Genomic DNA, 20,886 nt, shown 5'->3' on the forward strand with positions numbered 1-20,886 from the left:
ATAAAAAGTACATTATTGTCTATGTGAAGAACATAGAAATGTCGGGTTAGTGCACATGTATTTTAAATTTCAATAAAGCTGGTGAACTACTTTTTTTATTGAAAACTACTGTTTTTGGATTGTTTTTTTCGTATACTTATTGGGAGGAATAGGAGTCCTCCTATCCTACATCTACAGTGTTTTTCCCAGCCTGAAGATTTGGTCCCTATTATATACTGAGCAGAGAAGCGTACAGCGGTTGGAAGTGGAGACACAGTAAGCGCATGTCATATGGGTACCTGACGTCACCCGGAAGTGCCTTGCAATCACGCTGGTCGAGACGCCGCAGAGGAGTGGATGCACTGATGCTGGTGTTTGCCTCAAGGAACGAGTGGTGAATGGGGTGAGCTATTGTTGTTTCCCGTTGTGAAAGAGGTGGGGCCCGAAGGCTGTGTATTGCTGAGTCCCCAGACGGATGTTCACATGCTGGCCTTCCTTGGAGTGGTGAGTCGGTTGAACCTGTGATACTGCCATAATACAGCTGTATGCTTGTGGTATATGCTGCTGTGAAGGCTTGGATCATTTGTGATTTGATGCATATCTTGCTGCTTAATCATGTGACATAAGGACTGCACTTTTTTCTTTTTTATTCTGCACATGAAAAATGTAGTACTCTTAAGGTGCGTTATTAAAATATTAAATATAAAATATTAAAAATGATTAAACACACTCTAAAATATATAGACATATTATATTGATTATTTACAATATTTTACAGTATGTTAAATATGTTTTAATTTCTTTATTTCTTTATTTTCAATAAGGCACCTTAAGATTACTACATTTTCATGTGCTTACCCGACAGGTGTTAAAATCTAAGTCACAAAACACGATTCTTGCTTCACATATTTTCCATTCCTATGTTCTTCACATAGAAAGTATTGTACTTTTTATTATTAAATGCACATGTCTATATACATATATATATGATACTGTTCGTGTAAAACATATACCTGCACCTACATATCTATAGCTTTTTAATGCAATATGTTTTCTAAATAATTTTTATCAGACAGTGTTATTATGTGTGTAAAGGTATGTTTGATGTGTTTTGTGCAACTTTTATATCGTGCTTAAAAGTTTAGAATATGAATAACAGTTTAGAGAACTTTTAGACCCCTAAGAGATAGGATTAAGAAACATCTCCTGAATAATTAGTGCAGTGTTGAAGGAAATATTCTCTCACATCACTTTAAAAAAAATCACAACCTAGACCTAAAAAGGTTTATTACTTTGGGGTTTAAAAAAGTTAAAGGTGACTGGAGAGGAGGTGACTTGGAATTAAAATTGTTGGAAACTGAAGCAGAAATTATTCTTGATTTTAAAACATTGACACCTGCAGGTCTAAATGCAGAACTGAATATAAATCCTTTTATTTAACAATTTTTATTTTACTCTTTATAAAAATGTTCTCTTATAAAATCTGATAATACCAGTTATATATGCATTTTTAATTTATAATATGACATTTTCTCTGCAATTTTCAATTAAATATAATAAACAATGCCTTTTTCCAATTCTTTAATGGAATATGAGTTGTCTATGTATTTATTTCAAACACCATGTATCAATATCATGTAAATCTTATATAGCTAATGTTTCTTTTTATTTGTCTCATTATTTTAGTTGATCTTTTTAGCTGCCCAAAGTTAAGTATAAGTGAAGGATAATGTTCCGTTAAATAAGAAAGAAATCGGCTCCTGGGAATGCTATTTAACTGCACAGATTGACTGTAATAAAGATTGACTGTAATAATCACCTCTTGTCGGTACCTCACATTCAAAATGCAGTCAGCGCGAGGTGACCTCATGAAGAGGATGTCGGGATGGAAGATCCAAAGATAAGAAGAAAAGAAGATGGATGAAGATAAAAGACAGCTGCTAGGATGAAGATGAACCACTGCCGGGATGAAAATAAGAAGTTAAGCTGCCGCCACATAGGAGCCAGATTGAACTTTGGTGAGTAAAATCTTTGGGGTTTAGTTATGGGATTTTTGGGGGGGGTTTTTAGAATTGGATTTTTTTTTTTTGGGGTCAGCAAAAGAGCTAAATTCCCTTCTAAGTGTCATTCCCAACTAAATGTGCTTTTCAGGGCAATTATTAGAGTAGTTTTTTTAGATAACCTTTTTTGGGAGTTAGGGTGTTACTTGTAGAATGGTGTAGTATTAATTTTAGTGAAAAAGAGCTAAATCACTTTAGGGCAATGCCCTAAAAAAAGCCCTTATAGATTTTTTATTTTGGGGTGAGTTTTTTTTAAGCATGGCTTTATCTTTAGAATAGGCATAACTGTTATTTTTATTTGTGGATAAAAAAAATAAATATTTCCTGGTATTTTTTTCTGTAATGGTAGCATTTTTCATGTAATGTTATGGTTTTGTTTTTTTAAGGTAAGGTTAGGGTTTTTTCAGGTAAGGTAAGGTTTTTTTGGGGGGTCACTTAGGGGGTGTTAGGTTAAGGGGGTAGCTGGTTAGGGGGTTCAGGTGTTAGTGGGTATTTTGTGATGGGTGTTGTGGGGGTTTAGGGGTTAATAGTTTAGAGGGGTATTTTTCAATAGGGGTTGTGACATTTAGGGGTTAATAGTGTAGTGGGTAATTAGTGATTTGGGGGCATGGTGGTTTAGGGGTTAATAATATAGTGGGTATTTTGCAATGTGAGGGTGTGGTGATTTAGGGTTTAATAATCTAGAGTGGTATTTTGTAATGGGGTTGTGGTGGTTTAGGAGTTAATAGTGTAGAGGGGTAGTTTGCGATGAGGGTTGTGATGGTTTAGAGGTTAATAGTGTAGAGGGGTATTTGGCTATAGGGGTTGTGGAATTAAGGGGTTAATAGTGTAGCGGGTACTTAGCTATTTGGGGTGTGATGGTTTAGGGGTTAATAATGTAGAAGGTACTTTGCAATGTGATAGTTTGGTGGTTTAGGAGTTAATAATTTAGAGGGGTATTTTGCGATGGGGTTGTGGCAGTTTAGGGGTTAAAAGTGTAGAGGCATAGTTTGCGATGGGGTTTGTGGCGGTTTAGGGGTTAATAATGTATCAGGTAATTAGTGATTTGGAGATGTGATGGTTTAGGGGTTAATAATGTAAATGTGGTTTAGGGGTTAATAATTTAGAGGGGTATTTTGTGATGGGGAATGGGGCAGTTTATTGGTTAAAAGTGTAGAGGTGTAGTTTGCGATGGGGGTTGTGGCAGTTTAGGGGTTAAAAGTGTAGAGGCATAGTTTGCGATGGGGGTTGTGGCGGTTAAGGGGTTAATAGTGTAGAGAGGTTATTTGCGATGTGGGCATGTGGTGGTTTAGAGGCTAATTGAGGAGTTTAGTGTAGCTATTTCCTCCAGCCAACCAATAGTCCTTTTAAAAAGGAGTTTTAGATATAAAGGCAACTCTGGTGGGGTGATTCAGTATTTCCCAAAGAAAGAAGAGTACATTATTCTGGTTTCCTGTCTATTGCACAACATTGAGATACATTGTGGTTGTTCTTTGGATAAAGAAGACATACCTCTTGAAGATGAACAAATGCAAGAGGAGATATGTCCTGAAGCAACACAGAGAAATTGAAATAATACAGCACATCTTACAGCAAACTACTATGAAGTTTTTTTATTATTATTTTAAATTAAAATTCAAATAACAAATTTAAGATTTGCAAGAATTGTAAAAAATATTTAATTTTAAATTGAGTATTATTTTCTTTGGGATTCAATCATATTGTTCAGTTATTTTCAATGCAATTGTACATTCTAATACTTGGGAGGTTTTCTAATTAATGGCTAGATTACGAGTTTTGCGTTATGGTGAAAAAGCAGCGTTATCAGGTTATAACGCTGCTTTTTCACTACCGCTGCTGTTACGAGTCTTGCAGGTTTAGGAGCACCGCACACATTTTGGGCCATAACGCAAATCAACTTATGCAAATTGCATAAAGTCTTTTTACAATGGGATTTTAATAGCTCCTATAGTACAAGCTTTTCCTGGGAGGCCAAAAAGTGAGCGGTACAGCCTATACCGTCAAGATTCGTAACGCATTCTAAAGTCAGTAGTTATGACTTATGAGTTTTACGCTACAAAGCTGTAGCATAAAACTCATAACTAAAGTGCTAAAAAGTACACTAACATCCATAAACCCCTAAACCGAGGCCCTTCCGCATCGCAAACACTAAAATAAAATTATTAACCCCATAATCTGCCGCTCCGGACATTGCCGCCACTATAATAAACATATTAACCCCTAAACCGCCATACTCCCGCATCACAAACACTAGCTAAATATTATTATCCCATAATCTGCCATCCCTAACATCGCCGCCATCTACTTACATTTATTAACCCCTAATCTGCCGCCCCCAACGTCGCCGCCACTATACTAAATTTATTAACCCCTAAACCTAAGTCTAACCCTAACACCCCCTAACTTAAATATAATTTAAATAAATCTAAAGAAAACCTACTATTAATAACTAAATAATTCCTATTTAAAACTAAATACTTACCTATAAGATAAACCCTAAGCTATCTACAATATAACTAATAGTTACATTGTAGCTATCTTAGGGTTTATTTTTATTTTACAGCTAAGTTTGTATTTATTTTAACTAGGTAGAACAGTTACTAAATAGTTATTAACTATTTACTAACTACCTAGCTAAAATAAATACACATTTTCCTGTAAAATAAAACCTAACCTGAGTTACACTAACACCTTACCTTACACTACAATTAAATAAATTACCTAAATTAAATACAAATAACTAAATTGAATACAAATACCTAAATTTAAAAAACCCCCACTAAATTACACAAAATAAAAAACAAATTACAAGATATTTAAACTAATTACACCTAATCTAATAGCCCTATCAAAATAAAAAAGCCCCCCCCAAAATAAAAAAACCCTAGCCTAAACTAAACTACCAATATTAAGGGCCTTTTGCTGGGCATTGCCCCAAATAAATCAGCTCTTGTACCTGTAAAAAAAATACAAACAACCCCCAACAATAAAACCCACCACCCACACAACCAACCCCCAAATAAAACCCTAACTTAAAAAACCTAAGCTCCCCATTGCCCTGAAAAGGGCATTTGGGTGGGCATTGCCCTTAAAAGGGCATTTAGCTCTATTGCTGCCTAAACCCTAATCTAAAACTAAAACCCACCTAATAAACCCTTAGAAAAACCTAACACTAACCCCCGAAGATCCACTTACAGTTTTGAAGATCGGACATCCATCATCAGCGAAGCCAGGAGAAGTCCTCAACGAAGTGGAAAGAAGTCCTCAACGAAGCCGGGAGAAGTCTTCATCCAAGCCGGGAGAAGTGGTCCTCCAGACGGGGAGAAGTCTTCATCCAGACGGCATCTTCTATCTTCATCCATCCGGTGCGGAGCAGGTCCATCTTCAAGACATCCGGCGCAGAGCATCCTCTTTAGATGACGACTCCCGATGAATGAAGGTTCCTTTAATTGACGTAATTCAAGATGGCGTCCCTTAGATTCCAATTGACTGATAGAATTTAATGTTGGGGGGGATATTGTATTTTACAGGTAAAAGAGCTGATTTCTTTGGGGCAATGCCCCGCAAAAGGCACTTTTAAGGGCTATTGGTAGTTTAGTTTAGGCTAGGGTTTTTTTTATTTTGGGGGGGGCATTTTTTATTTTGATAGGGCTATTAGATTAGGTGTAATTAGTTTAAATATCTTGTAATTTATTTTCTATTTTGTGTATTTTTTAGTGTATGTTTTTTTTGTAATTTAGGGATTTGTATTTAATTTAGTTAATTGTATTTAATTTAGGTAATTTATTTAATTGTAGTGTAAGATTAGGTGTTAGTGTAACTCAGGTTAGGTTTTATTTTACAGGTAAATTTGTATTTATTTTAGCTAGGTAGTTAGTAAATTGTAGCTAGCTTAGGGTTTATTTTATAGGTAATTATTTAGTTTTAAATAGGAATTATTTAGTTCTTAATAGTAGGTTTTCTTTAGATTTATTTTAATTATATTTAAGTTAGGGGTGTTAGGGTTAGGGTTAGACTTAGGTTTAGGGGTTAATAAATATAGTATAGTGGTGGTGACGTTGGGGCGGCGGCAGATTGGGGGTTAATAAATGTAGGTAGGTGGCGGCGATGTTAGGGGCATCAGATTAGGGGTTAATAATATTTAACTAATGTTTGCGATGCAGGAGTGCGGTGGTTTAGGGGTTAATATGTTTATTATAGTGGTGGCGATGTCCAGAGTGGCAGATTAGGGGTTAATAAGTATAATTTAGCTGTCGGCGATGTCGGAGGTGGCAGATTAGGGGTTAATAAGTGCAAGATTAGGGGTGTTTAGACTCGGGTTCATGCTAGGGTGTTAGGTGTAAACATAAATTTTGTTTCCCCATAGGAATCAATGGGGCTGCGTTACTGAGCTTTACGCTGCTTTATTTCAGGTGTTAGGCTTTTTTTTAGCTGGCCCTCCCCATTGATGCCTATGGGAAAATCATGTACGAGCATGTAAAACCAGCTCACCGCTGACTTAAGCAGCGCTGGTATTGGAGTGTGGTATGGAGCACAAGTTTGCTCTATGCTCACTTCTTGCCTAATAACGCCGGGTTTATGAAAGCCTGTAATACCAGCGCTGTAGGTAAGTTAGCGGTGACAATAACGTGCAAGTTAGCACTGCACCCCTCATAACGCAAAACTCGTAATCTAGCCATAAGTTATTAAAGTAAATCATCACTAATTTATTTACATGTACTATCAAAGGTTTCAATACAAAAAGGGATTGATTTAATAGGTTTGCAAATGTGTTCTCTTTAGCAAACACACTTATGCTGATTATCTTAACATTATCTGTTTTGTTGTTGCATGCTAGACCAAAAAAAACACCCACAGGTAAAATAAAATAAACCAAAAAATTGCATTTTACTAAAATATTTATTTAAGAATCTAAATAAATCAGAACAAAAAAAATAATAATAATCTGGAATAGAATTAAAATCTCATGTCGCTCTATATATTTGTCTGTTCTCAATATAATTATAAGAAAAAATTATTGAGTTTATTAAAAATCACACATCCAAATATAACTATTTTTTATTTTATATAACATTATATAAATAATGAAAAGGAAAATAAAAATATAAGAATGCTTTGGTAAAAATTAAATGTTATAATACAGCGAGATTACGAGTTTGGCATTATGAGTCAAACAGCAGCGTTGTGGCCCATAACGCATCATTTTCCCTAACGCAGCCATTACAAGCCTTGTCGGTATAGGTGTACCGCAAGCCTTTTAGCCTGTAACGCAACGTCAGTACCACACTCATAAAAATGACATTTTTTTAATGGGATTCCCATAACGCCGGAATTACGAGTTTTGCCTTCTGGCTAAAAAGCCAGCGTTACAGCCTAAAATGACAAGATCTGTTCCGCCATCTAAAGTCAGTAGTTTTGAGTTTTACACTACAAAGCTGTAACATAAAACTCATAACTAATGTGTTAAAAAGGACACTAACACCCATAAACTACCTATTAACCCCTAAACCTAGGCCCTCCCACATCGCAAACACTATAATAAATGTTTTAACCCCTAATCTGCTGCTCCCGACATCGCCACCACTAAATTATTTTATTAACCCCTATTTCGTCGCTCCCTGACATCGTCAATAGTATACAATAAAAAAATCGAAATACAGATGGCGCTAAAAGCTGTAGGGTTAATTTGGATATTGATATTCTTAATTAACTATCTCCTTAACAGTGTCTTTTAATCGAGGCTCCCTTATTCTTAAATCATTTACCACACTATTCGATATATCTACAAGGCACTTTTATAAAGGATACTATCTCCTCTATCTTCATCTTAAAAAAATCAGACATTCAATGTTAAGATTTGACAATTTTATTCACTAAACCTATACACACATTTAAAAATCTCTTATCTCGTATACAATATTAATCAGCTCACCTGTTTTCCCTAGATTATACGGTTTCTTAAAATAGATACTTTCAAACTTTGTATACAAAGTCAAACACACTCCGCATTCACTCCTGTAATCAAGCTCACAATCAATATTTGACTTCACCTTAATAAGTAAAAACCGATGTATAAAGAACCATAACAAATAAAAAACAATTCATAAAACCAGCAATGTATAAAGAATATGACCGAACATTAACACCTTAATTTACAATAGTGGTGTTGTTTTCTTAAACATACACTTTGCACCAAACTTTAAAGTGGTAGTTCAATAATCCCGTTGTTAATATCACAATGAGGGATTACAACAGTATATATTAATATCCCACTTCCTCCTTTTAGTGTGATCTTTAGGATCTGATTCTCCCTTTTTTATTTTGTTCTACACGTTATGTCCCACAAGCTGTATATTTATGTTTCAATATGGACTAGGAGGCTTTCTTACCTCTCTCCCTTCCACCTTCGGGGTTGTGAGCCTTCACTTTGTATTAAGCGTTTAGACTGCTCCTCTAATCGGCTATAGTGAGCCGTGACCGATTGAGTCGTCAATTGCCCAGCTTAACAACTAACCTTTATAAAATACTTAAATAAAATAAAGACAGAGACTTAGATTTGGATAAAGATCTGGCCACAGCCTGTTTATTAAATAACACATAACTTTAAATAACACTTATAAATTAACCATTGTTAAAACACAATAACCTGATGAAAAACAGTAATCATTCTCATTTGCATTTTCTTGCTAGCACCAATATAATGTATAATCCACTTTACAATCCACCATTTTTATTTATTGACCAGGCCGTCTTTATTTCCTCTGGACATGGCAAGGTGCCCAGTCCGTATTTATTTAACTCTTTCTCCAGCTTCAAGGGACCCCGTGCCCAAGTAGCAGCTTACACAGCTCTCCCACCCCTTGGGGAGGCTACCCAACAAACCCCATTTTTTGCCGTGGTCATAAAATTTTGGTGCCTAGCACAGCCCCCTTCATGCTGTGACAAAACATTAACAATTTTAGGGAGGGAGGGAGGGAAGCTAAACTGCGCCACTGATCCTGCTTGGTAAGTAACTAAAACTAAACTGGCGCCAAAACTCCCCTTCCTGACACTTCCTAGCCTAAGCCTTCCCCTAGTGATGACGCGCCTTACTCCTCCCCCTGGGTCAAGGACCCCTACACCTACGTACCTCCATTTGCGGGGTTTTTCATTACCGTCCGAGACTTTCACGCTGCTGTTATGCGTGTGACGTCACTTAGCCTCCGGCACCTCAATTCACTTGCACAAGTAATTCTTCCGTTCCTTCCTCCTCTGACCATTCTCCCGCTCCCAGATCAGGTCTCTCTCTGTGCTTTAGTACCTTGTACGCAGAGTGGGCAACTTTCTTGCAGGCCTTTTCGCCTCCTGACTGGTACTCTGGTTGTGATGGTCTTTGCAGGATCTTTGAATTATCTCTTGTGACTCTCAGTACTTCTTTACAAAGTTCTACGCATTTCACCCTCTAGTGGGGCTTTGTCAGCAGGCAAAAAAGGCCTGCAAGACATATTGTTTAGTAAATAAATCTTAACATTGAATGTCTGATTTTTTAAGGTGAAGATAGAGGAGATATTATCCTTTATAAAAGTGCCTTGTAGATATATCGAATATTGTGGTAAATGATTTAAGAATAAGGGAGCCTTGATTAAAAGACACTGTTAAGGAGATAGTTAATTTCCAAATTAACCCTACAGCTTTTAGCGATATCTGTATTTCAATTTTTTTATTGTATTACTTACTACCTAGGAAGGAGGTAGTTATTTCTGAGTGGCAAGGTGGGAATAGTATAGCGCTTCATTTCACAACCTACTTTAGAATCATCAAATGTATACTAAAGTTATTAACCCCTAAACCACTGCCCTCCCGCATCGCAAACACTATTTAAATATTATTAACCCCTAATCTGCTGTCCGTCCACATCGCCCCTGCTATACTAAAGTTATTAAGCCCTAAACGGCAAGCCACTATAATAAACCTATTAACCCCTAAACCGAAAGCCCCCCTCAGTGAAATATACTAAATAAAACTAGTAACCCCTAAACCTAATGCCCCCCCTAACTTTATATTAAAATTACAATTTCCCTAGCTTAAATTAAATTTAAATTTACCTGTGAAATTAAAAAAACTAAGTTTAAACTAGCAAATTAAACTAGTATAACTATTAAACTAATATTAAACTAACTACTAATTAAAATAAACTAAACTACACATTAAAAAAATCCTAACACTACTCTAAAAATTACAAACTATCTATTTACCAAAAATTAAAATACTAAGTTACAAAAAATAACAAACACTAAATTACTGAAAATAACAAACTAAATTATGCAAAATAAAATAGAATTACACCTAATCTAATAGCCCTATCAAAATAAAAAAAGCTCACCCAAAATAAAAAATACCTAGCCTACAATAAACAACCAATGGCCCTTAAAAGGTAAAACCCACCACCCAACCAACCCCCAAAACTAAAAACCTAAATCTAACAAAAACTAAGCCTCCCATTCCCCTGGAAAGATAATTTCTATGGGCATTGCCCTTAAAAGGGCATTTAGCTCTCTTACTGCCCAGACCCTAAACGAAAAAAAAAACCCCACCCAATAAACCCTTTAAAAAGCCTAACACTAACCCCCTGATGATCCACTTACAGTTTTTGAAGTCCCGCTTGAATGATCTTTATCCTGGAGTTGAAGTCCTAATCCAGGCGGCAAGAAGTCTTCATCCAGGCGGCCTCTTCAATCTTTATCCCGGCAGCAAAGTCCTGATCCAAGCAGCGAGAAGTCTTCATACAGGCGGCCTCTTCAATATTCATCCAGATGGCATCTCCTATCTTGATCCTGGAGGCGCGGAGCAGGTCCATCCTAAAGACATCTGGCATGGAGCATCCTCTTCATACGATTGCCACCGTATACTAAATCTTCAATACAAGGTACGCGATTCAAAATGGCATCCCTTGCATTCCTATTGGCTGAAAAATTTGAATCAGCCAATAGAATGAGAGCTGCTTAAATCCTATTGGCTGTTTTGAACAGCCAATAGGATTTTAGCAGCTCTCATGCTATTGGCTGATTCAAATTTTTCAGCCAATAGGAATGCAATGGACGCCTTCTTGAATCGTGTCCCTTGCATTGAAGATTCAATGTACGTTGGTGATTGTATGAAGAGGATGCTCCGTGCCGGATGTCTTCAGGATGGACCCGCTCCACGCCTCTGGGATCAAGATATAAGATGTTGCCTGGATGAAGATTGAAGAGGCCGTCTGGATGAAGACTTTGGGCCCTTAGTAGTTTGGGGGGTGGGGGTTTGTATAGTGTTAGGGAGTGTTTGTATTTTTTGTAGTAAAAGAGATGTTTAACTCAGGGCAATGCTCTACAAAAGGTCATTTTAAGGGTCCCCTAAAAGGTCCTTGTAAGGGCCCTTGGTAGTTTGGGGGGTGGGGGTTTGTATAGTGTTAGGGGGTGTTTGTATTATTTTTTTGGAGCAAAAGAGCTGTTTAACTCAGGACAGTGCCCTACAAAAGGCCCTTTTAAGGGCTCCCCAAAAGGTCCTTTTAAGGGCCCTTGGTAGTTTATTCTAGATTAGGCTTTTTATTTTGTTTTTTGTTTTTTTGTAATTGTAGTTTTTTATTTTTTGTAATGGTAGGTTTTTTTATTTTTTTGTAATGGTAGGTTTTTTAATTTTTTGTAATGTTAGGTTTTAGTGTAAGGCAGGTTAGGTATTATTCCACAGGTAAGTTTGTATTTATTTTAACTATGTAGTTATTAAATAGTTAATAACTATTTACTAACTAGTCTACCTAGGTTTTATTTTACAGGTATGTATTTAGTTTTAAATAGGTATTATTTAGTTAATAATTGTAAATTTAATTTAGATCTAATTTCATTATGTTAAAGTTAGGCAGTGTTAGGGTTATGATTAGGGTTATGTTAGGGTTATGTTTAGGGGCTAATATAGTTTAATTTAGGTTGTTGCAATGTGGGGGGCTGGCGGTTTAGGGGTTAATAGGTTTATTTAGTTAATAATTGTAAGTTTAATTTAGATCTATTTTAATTATGTTAAAGTTAGGGGGTGATAGTGTTAGGGTTACGTCATGGTTAGGGTTTAATAGTTTAATTTAGGTTGTTGCGATGTGGGGGGCTGGCGGTTTAGGGGTTCATAGGTTTATTTAGTGGTAGTGATGTGGGAGGCCAGAGGTTTAGGGGTTGATAGCTTTATTTAGGTGGCAGTGATATCGGGAGTGGCGGAATAGGGGTTAATAACTTTAGTATAGTGGTGGGCAGACGTCGGCGATGTCAGGGGCAGCAGATTAAGGGTGTTTAGACTTGGGGTTTATGTTAGGGTATTAGGTTTAAATGTTATTTTTATTTTCACATAGACATCAATGGGGCTGCGTTACGGGGCTTTTCGCAGGTGTCAGACTTTTTTTTTTCCAACTCTCACCATTGATGTCTATGGGGAAAGCATCCACGAGCACGTCAAACACAGCGCTTGTTTTGGGTGCGGTATGGAGCTTAAAATCTCCATATCCCACGAGCATGTATTTCAAAACTTGTAATGGCGGGGGCATGTCCGGACGGCAGCCATTACAGACGTGAATCAAGGGAGCTCTGTGAAAATCCTAACTATGCTAACAAATACTGCAGAAATTACATATAGTTGATTCAACAGATTGTTACATTTGGATTTATGAAGCTCATAACTATCTGGATATCTCCTTATATCTCAGCTATCTATCTCAGCTGACCTGTTCCGGACCATTTCATCTTGGACTGTGACATTGCAGGATTGCATCGCCATTCCCCCCCCCCCCCTGGCTTCCCGGGTAAAACTTCTAACTTGCTCAACTATATACTTTTCAATTGCCTCTGGAGTAAATATTGGCGGTTCCCATTGTCCCCTCCATTTGGAGCTTTAGCTTTTTGGATTGCGGTACAGGAATCATAAAGGAAGACTTCGGTATGCTAATTGGCCTGCTACAAGGGTTTGAGAGAGCGATGTCTGACAGTTATTGTCAGCTTATTACCACCATACGTGAGTCATTTAAATCCGATGAGGGAAACAAACCTACTAATATAAAAGAGGAGGCATCGGGGAAGCGGCTACAGAGCGCACAAACTAATGAGATCCCAGTCTCGCCTGAGAGCCCTGTACGCCCAGCACTGAGTGTCACCACCGAACCTGTTTACCTTCTGAAGGGCTCTGCTCTGGGGGTGGCAGCCGGACCTCGGAGCGGAAGCGGAGTCTTACATATAATCAGCGGACACTGGGCAACTGTTCAATGAAGATGTCTCTTACCTCTATGCTCCAGCATGGGACACTGCTTCTGACATGGCGCACTCGATTAGGTATGCATATGAGGCCTGTCACTAACAACATATGGATCCAAGCTGCATCGATCATTAGGTGGGAGAGCAGGCTGTTTCCTTCTAAGGATTTGCAGCACAGACTGGACACGGGATGAACAAATTTTTTTACTGTGCAGCCCTGATGCCAGGTTGGTGAAAATACAGAGAACCTCCCCACCAAACTGGACATTAGCTTTCAGGTTGCAGGTTAGCAAAAGGTTAACAGGACTGCTGTTATAGATTTACTTTACCATATGCCCCTACCCTTAAAAACCCATATATGAGTAGTAGCTCCAACCCATGTCCCAGTTTATTTCACCATTGGTATCAGATATTCCTCCATAAGTTATGTTTCTCATTGTATGGTTTGTATGTTGCCTATTTATCACACCTCACAACTAATGTAAGGGCTAAGTCATGGTTAAGCACATGGATATGCACACTCCCAGCTCTATCAAAAGCTTGACAAACAGAACCGTTTTTTTTTTTTTGTTTGTTTTTTTCTATTACAACGCTAATGTTACAGTAAAAGCAACCCATGTTATGCCTTTCACCTAACAGTATTTTTTTTTTTACCCCAGTGCATACTCCTTACTATGACAAGCAGCCAGGCTTAGGTTGCCTATTGCTCATGCTGCACACCATTAAATGCTCCTGCCACTGATTTAAATTTATGTATGAGTTATACCTGCATTACTCCCAAATCAGCCCTTAGTTAGGCACTTCTATTTATCCTAACCTAGCTTATTCAGAAGGGTAATCTATTTATATTTCTTCTGTTGTATTATATCTATATAGAAATAGTTTTTGTATTTAGGCACGAGCAGACGCTCATGATAAGACTATAGTCTGCAAATGTTTAGTATGTACTCAGTGCAAGGTTTCTAATATCTCTAGCATATTGGTCAAAAAGCATATGGGCTGCCTAGATACTCATATTTCACTACTTCTTGAAGATTTCACTTATCTCTTTTGTAAGCTCAGCTATATAGACTAGTCTCATTGCATGTCATGGTTCTTTGTCCATTTAGAAATTAGGTATTATCACCTCCCTATATTGTATAATTGGCGCTCAGTCTAAGCAGTTAAAGAATCCACCTTTCATCATTAATTCTCCCATGTTGCATGTTCTTCCTACTGACCCATGCACTCCAAAATATGATCATCTCAAAATATGTAGGCCACTAGCCGCTGCCCTTCTCAGATCATAGTTTAAATTTAGTTTACTAACCTTTTTGGAATGCATATTCCTTGCTAGTAGGCTACTACGCTTCTTACATATTTAATATAATTTTGCCAATGTTGCTCAGCACTCATAATATTCTTAAGATTAGACACTAAACTATACAGCTTAGTTCAATAACTCATATTTTAAGCGGTGCTTACCCGCTGATTGTTATTGACCAATATGAGATATCCTTCCCCCCTTCCTAGATACTCATCTATGTAAACTCTTCTGAAGCTCATCATGAGCTGCCCATCTGACTACAAGTTATAATTTACAGTTCTAGAATATTTGGCCTAAATACTTGGCCCCTAACTAGTCAGCCTAACATGCTATTATATTTTAAAATGAGGATTTCATCTAGATATCATTGCAAGGTTTAACTCTGATGTGGTTCTATTAACTCAATGTACCTGTTGAAACATCTTGCACTGTCATTGTATATATGATCACTTTGTAACCTATGTAACCTATGTGACGAGATTACATAACAGAACAAAAAAGCTGAGGGGCGCTTACGTTCCTGGAGTTGGTTTGTGAGCAAAAAGAAAGCCGGTTGCTCTGTTGAGCAGGAAGTAGATCCACTGTGGTAGCGTATTGCAATTGTCAGTGATGGTCTCCTTCCTGTGTCACTGTAGTGATGGGCGCTGCTTGAGAAAGAAGGGGGTGTATTCTCCAAACACCTCCAGCAGGGAACAATCTGTGAAAAGAGAGCAGAGACAGGTGCAGCCCAATTCAAGCGTAGTATTCTTTTATTCAGTGTAAGAGCACACGTACAAATGGCTACTTACAAAATGCACAAATAAAAACTGCATATAAGGGTATCTTTACATCCAGACTGTATTGTTGTGTGACATACAGCTGTAAAACAATCTCTATGCGTTTCGTCTGAGGACGCTCAGACTTTCTCAAGAGGTGAAAAATTGGAAGTAATACAAGCATGGTGCCTACCGGCTTTATAAAAGGAACCACTGATTGCATAATTGATTACCAGCCAATGATTGTATAGGTGAAATTGATTAGCAGATAAGCATGTTAAGTTAGAAAAATGTTTTGATTGTTACATGTCTAAAAGGCATATATGATTTATTCAGTGCAGTCACTTCAAATGCAAACTAAAAGTTGAAAAATAAAAATAATATTAAAAATGAAAAGAAAAAGAAAAAGAAAAAATGATAAGCATAAATTATGCTACATATACAAACTATGCAGAACTAAGAATTGTGTTAAAAAACCTTGAACATTAAAAGCAAGAAAAAGATTTAAAAACCAATGTTTTTAGAAAATTGTTGTTTAAAATGTGCTGTTATGTATTAGAATATATTTGTTATAAAACTACATAAAAACTTGCAGGTCTAGTTCTAAATTTAAACCTGATGGTTGCATGGCGTTCAATTGATAAATCCACCATGATTCTCTGCGTCTGAGTGTTAAAAGCCTATTTGGAAATTTGTTAGGGGGTATCCAGTCTATGACTTGGATTTTTAAGGATGAAGGATTAGAATTGTAATGTGATTTAAAATGTTCTGGCACACTGTGTGTCATAAGGCCATTTTTTTATATTATTGACATGTTCTCCCAGCCTCGTGCGTATACTTCTTTTGGTTCTTCCTACATAGATCAAATTGCAGCTGCATTTCAGCAAGTAAACTACATAGGTGGTACTGCAATTACTCTTGTATTTTTGTTTGAATGTTATATCTCCCCCTGAATTAGTGAAGGTAACCTCCCTGTTTACATGTTGGCACATGCCACATCTAGATACCCCGCATTTGTAGGTGCCGGGTTTCTGTTGTAACCAATGTGTTTTATCTTTAGTAGTACAAGGTTTATTAGGGTTACGCAATCTTGTGGGTGCTAAAATATTTTTAAAATCCATATTTTTTCTGAAAGTTACCAAAGGTTGATCTGGTAGAATATCACCCAGTATAGGATCTGCCTTTAACACTCCCCAGTGTTTCTTTAGGATATTTTGTATTTCTCTTGAACCCTGACTGTATGTTGTGATGAATCTGACATTATTTGATGTATTATATTGTCTCCTTCGTTTTGACTTTTCAGTGGGAAGTAAAAGAGTTTTTCTGTCTATTAGAGAAACTTTAGTTTTGGCCTGTTCTAATATCTCAACTGAATAACCCTTTTCAATGAATCTAGAGTCTAATAGTGCACTCTCTTGATTATAATCTCTTGTTTTAGTGCAGTTTCTCTTTACCCTTTGGCATTGCCCCAGGGGAATGTTGATCTTCCACCTGGGTAAATGGCCACTACCTGCATTGAGGAACCCATTATTATCAGTTGGCTTTCTGAAATTCTTCACTGCTACCTTGTTTTGTTCATCAATGTATAAAATTAAATCAAGAAACTCTATTTGTTTGGTGTCTATTTTGGATGTAAATTTTAAATTATAATTGTTTGTGTTAATATGTTCTATAAACTCCTTACATAGTGTTTCGCTTCCTCTCCAGATGATAAACACATCATCTATATACCGAAAATAACAAATTAGGTGACTGTGATAAGGGTTATTTGTCCAAATGCGATTGTTCTCAAAATGATTCATGTAAAGATAAGCATACGATGGGGCAAATGTGGTCCCCATCGCAGTGCCCTGTATTTGTCTGTAAAACTGCTTCTCAAATGTGAAAGTATAAAATTAATGCCTGTTAGAATAAACTCAAGATGTTGATGTGGTGAGAAGTCTTCGATAAGTATTTCTTTAATGGCCTTGACTCCTTGGTCGTGCGGTATACAAGTGTATAGCGACGATACGTCGCAAGATACCCACAAAAAATAATTCGACCAGTCTAACCCTTCAAATGTGTTAATTGTATGGATGGTATCCCTGAGATACGCCTTGGTAGATTGTACTACAGGCTGTAAATAATGATCTATATATACAGACAAGTTATTGGTTAGTGATCCAATCCCAGAAATTATGGGTCTACCAGGTGGGGATATTAGGGTCTTATGCACCTTAGGAAGGTGATAAAACGTGGGTATAGTGGGGTGGTTTTCTGTTAAAAAATTAAATTTGTCATTATTGAGTATGTTGTTATTTTTTGCTTCTTTCAGAATGAGATTGAGTTCCTTTTTGAATTTGAGGGTGGGATCAAAGTTTAATTTCTTATATGTGCTTTGGTCATTTAATATATTAAAGGCCTCTTTGAGGTAATCATCTCTGTTTTGTATCACCACCCCACCACCCTTGTCCGCTGCCCTGATAATGATATTGCAATTATTTTGTAAATCCTTTAGTGTTTTTCTTTCACTTATTGTTAGATTGTCATTATATTTATGTATCCAGTTGTCACCTTTCTTTTCCCAAAGTTTAGTGAGATCATCACATATAAGTTTATTAAAAGTATTTACAAATTGGCCTTGGGATGTATAGGGGTAAAAGCTAGATTTGCGTTTGAAATCACTATGTTTGATACTTTCCTCAAGATCGTGTGTACTGAGATCTAACAAATCTGATTGATTTTGAGTCAATGTGTTGGTATAGGTCACCCCCGTGTCTAGTTCATTAAGTATTATCAAGGCAGATTGATCAGAGTGGTCCAAAATGATAGGCGGTGTCGGTGTGATTCTGGGTGTATTCTTCAAAAAATACCTTTTTAGGGTCAGATTTCTAATATATTTTTGCACATCAATATAAGTCTGAAATTTGTTTGGGGCTTTTTTGGGGGCAAAGTTAAGACCTTTCGCCAAAAGGTTGATCTCTTTATTGCCCAGTGTTACAGTAGATAGATTAAATATATTCGCTTTACTTTTTTCTATCTCATTCTTTTTGTGTTTGAGAAGTTGGATCTTTCTCCCCCCTCTGCATCCCCGCTTGCTCTTCTTCTTTTCCCTGGCAAAAGCCTTGAATTTTCTAATGTGTTTTCGTGTGTTTGATTTCGAAATCTTCCTGTTGGGGAGGTGGCGAAATCTAAAAAATGCAGCTGATGACTTCTATTATCCTGATTTGATTTGTTGTGTGTTAAATGTGTAGGCTTATTTATGCTTATCATTTTTTCTTTTTCTTTTTCTTTTCATTTTTATTATTATTTTTATTTTTCAACTTTTAGTTTGCATTTGAAGTGACTGCACTGAATAAATCATATATGCCTTTTAGACATGTAACAATGCAAAACATTTTTCTAACTTAACATGATTATCTGCTAATCAATTTCACCTATACAATCATTGGCTGGTAATCAATTATGCAATCAGTGGTTCCTTTTATAAAGCCGGTAGGCACCATGCTTGTATTACTTCCAATTTTTTACCTCTTGAGAAAGTCTGAGTGTCCTCAGACGAAACGCGTAGAGATTGTTTTACAGCTGTATGTCACACAACAATACAGTCTGGATGTAAAGATACCCTTATATGCAGTTTTTATTTGTGCATTTTATAAGTAGCCATTTGTACGTGTGCTCTTACACTGAATAAAAGAATACTACACTTGAATTGGGCTGCGCCTGTCTCTGCTCTCTTTTCACAATATGTGACGAGATTACCTGTTTTTGTTATATTACTCATAATCCTTAATAAAAAGAAATAAAAAAAAACTTGTAATGGCAGCGCTATAGGGAATTAAATAATGCAACTTTTGTAGCGTTCGCTACTTTCCCTATAGCGTAAAAAACTTGTAATTTAGGTAAACAAATATAGATCAATGGATAAAAAAGAAGTAAAGAAAAAAGAAGCAAATCTTCCAGTAACAGTATTTAAATAACATGATAGAAGAAGGAACAATAGTTAAACATTACAGGACATTAGTTTTTAATTGAAATTAGACAAAAAAGTAATGTCGTGATCATCATGACGCCGAATAATAAATAACATTAAACAACTTTTAGTAAATGTTACCAGCAACTTTTTTATAATAAACAAACATACAGCTAGATTACGAGTCTTGCGTTAGGCTTAAAAAGCAGCGTTGGCCGGTCCCAACGCTGCTTTTTAACGCCCACTGGTATTACGAGTCTTGCAGGAACAGGTGTACCGCTCACTTTTTTGGCCAGACTTGGAAATACAGCAAATCCGCTTACGTCAATTACGTATCCTATTTTTTCAATGGGACTTGCATAGCGCCAGTATTACGAGTCTGCCAAAAAGTGAGCGGTAGACCCTCTCCTGTCAAGACTGGTACCGCATTTAAAAGTCAGTAGTTAAAGGGACAGTCAACACCAGAATTTTTGTTGTTTAAAAAGAAAGATAATCCCTTTATTACTCATTCCCTAGTTTTGAATAACCAACACAGTTATAATAATACACGTTTTACCTCTGTAATTATCTTGTATCTAAGCTTCTGCTGACTGCCCCCTCATTTCAGTACTTTTAACAGACATGCAGTTTAGCCAATCAGTGCTCACTCCTAGGTCACTTTATGTGCCTTAGCTCAATGTTATCTATATGAAACATGTGAACTAATGCCCTCTAGTGGTCAAAATGTATTCAGATTAGAGGCAGTCTTTAAGGTCTAAGAAATTAGCATATGAACCTCCTAGGTTTAGCTTTCAACTAAGAAAACCAAGAGAACAAAGCAAAATTGGTGATAAAAGTAAATTGGGAAGTTGTTTAAAATTGCATGCCCTATTTAAATCCTGAAAAAAAATTTGGACTTGACTGTCCCTTTAAGAGTTTAACACTACAACGCTGTAACATAAAACTCTTAACTAAAGTGCTAAAAAGTACACTAACACCCATAAAGTACCTATTAACCCCTAAAGTGAGGCACCCCACATCGCAAACACTTAAAAAAAAATAACCCCTAATCTGCCGAACCAGACATCGCCGCCACTATAATAAATATATTAACCCCTAAACCGCCACACTCCCGCCTCGCAAACATTAGTTACATTTTATTAACCCCTAATCTGCAGCCCCCAACGTCGCCGCCACTATATTAAAGTTATTAACCCCTAAATCGAGGTCTAACCTTAACCCTAACACCCCTAACTTAAATATAATTTAAATAAATATAAATCAAATAACTATCATTAACTAAATTATTCCTATTTAAAACTAAATACTTATTTTTCTACCTTAATTCCGATTGGCTGATAGAATTCTATCAGCCAATCAGAATTGAAGGGACACCATCTTGGATGACGTCACTTAAAGGTACCATCATTTAGTAAGAAGACTCCAGATGAAGAGGATGCTCCGCGTTGGATGTCTTGAAGATGGACCCGCTCTGCGCCGGATGGATGAAGATAGAAGATGCCGCCTGGATGAAGACTTCTGCCCGTCTGGAGGACCACTTCTACCCGACTTGGATGAAGACTTCTGCCCGTCTGGAGGACCACTTCTGCCC

The sequence above is a fragment of the Bombina bombina genome, chromosome 4, assembly GCF_027579735.1.
Source record: "Bombina bombina isolate aBomBom1 chromosome 4, aBomBom1.pri, whole genome shotgun sequence".
Taxonomy (NCBI): domain Eukaryota; kingdom Metazoa; phylum Chordata; class Amphibia; order Anura; family Bombinatoridae; genus Bombina; species Bombina bombina.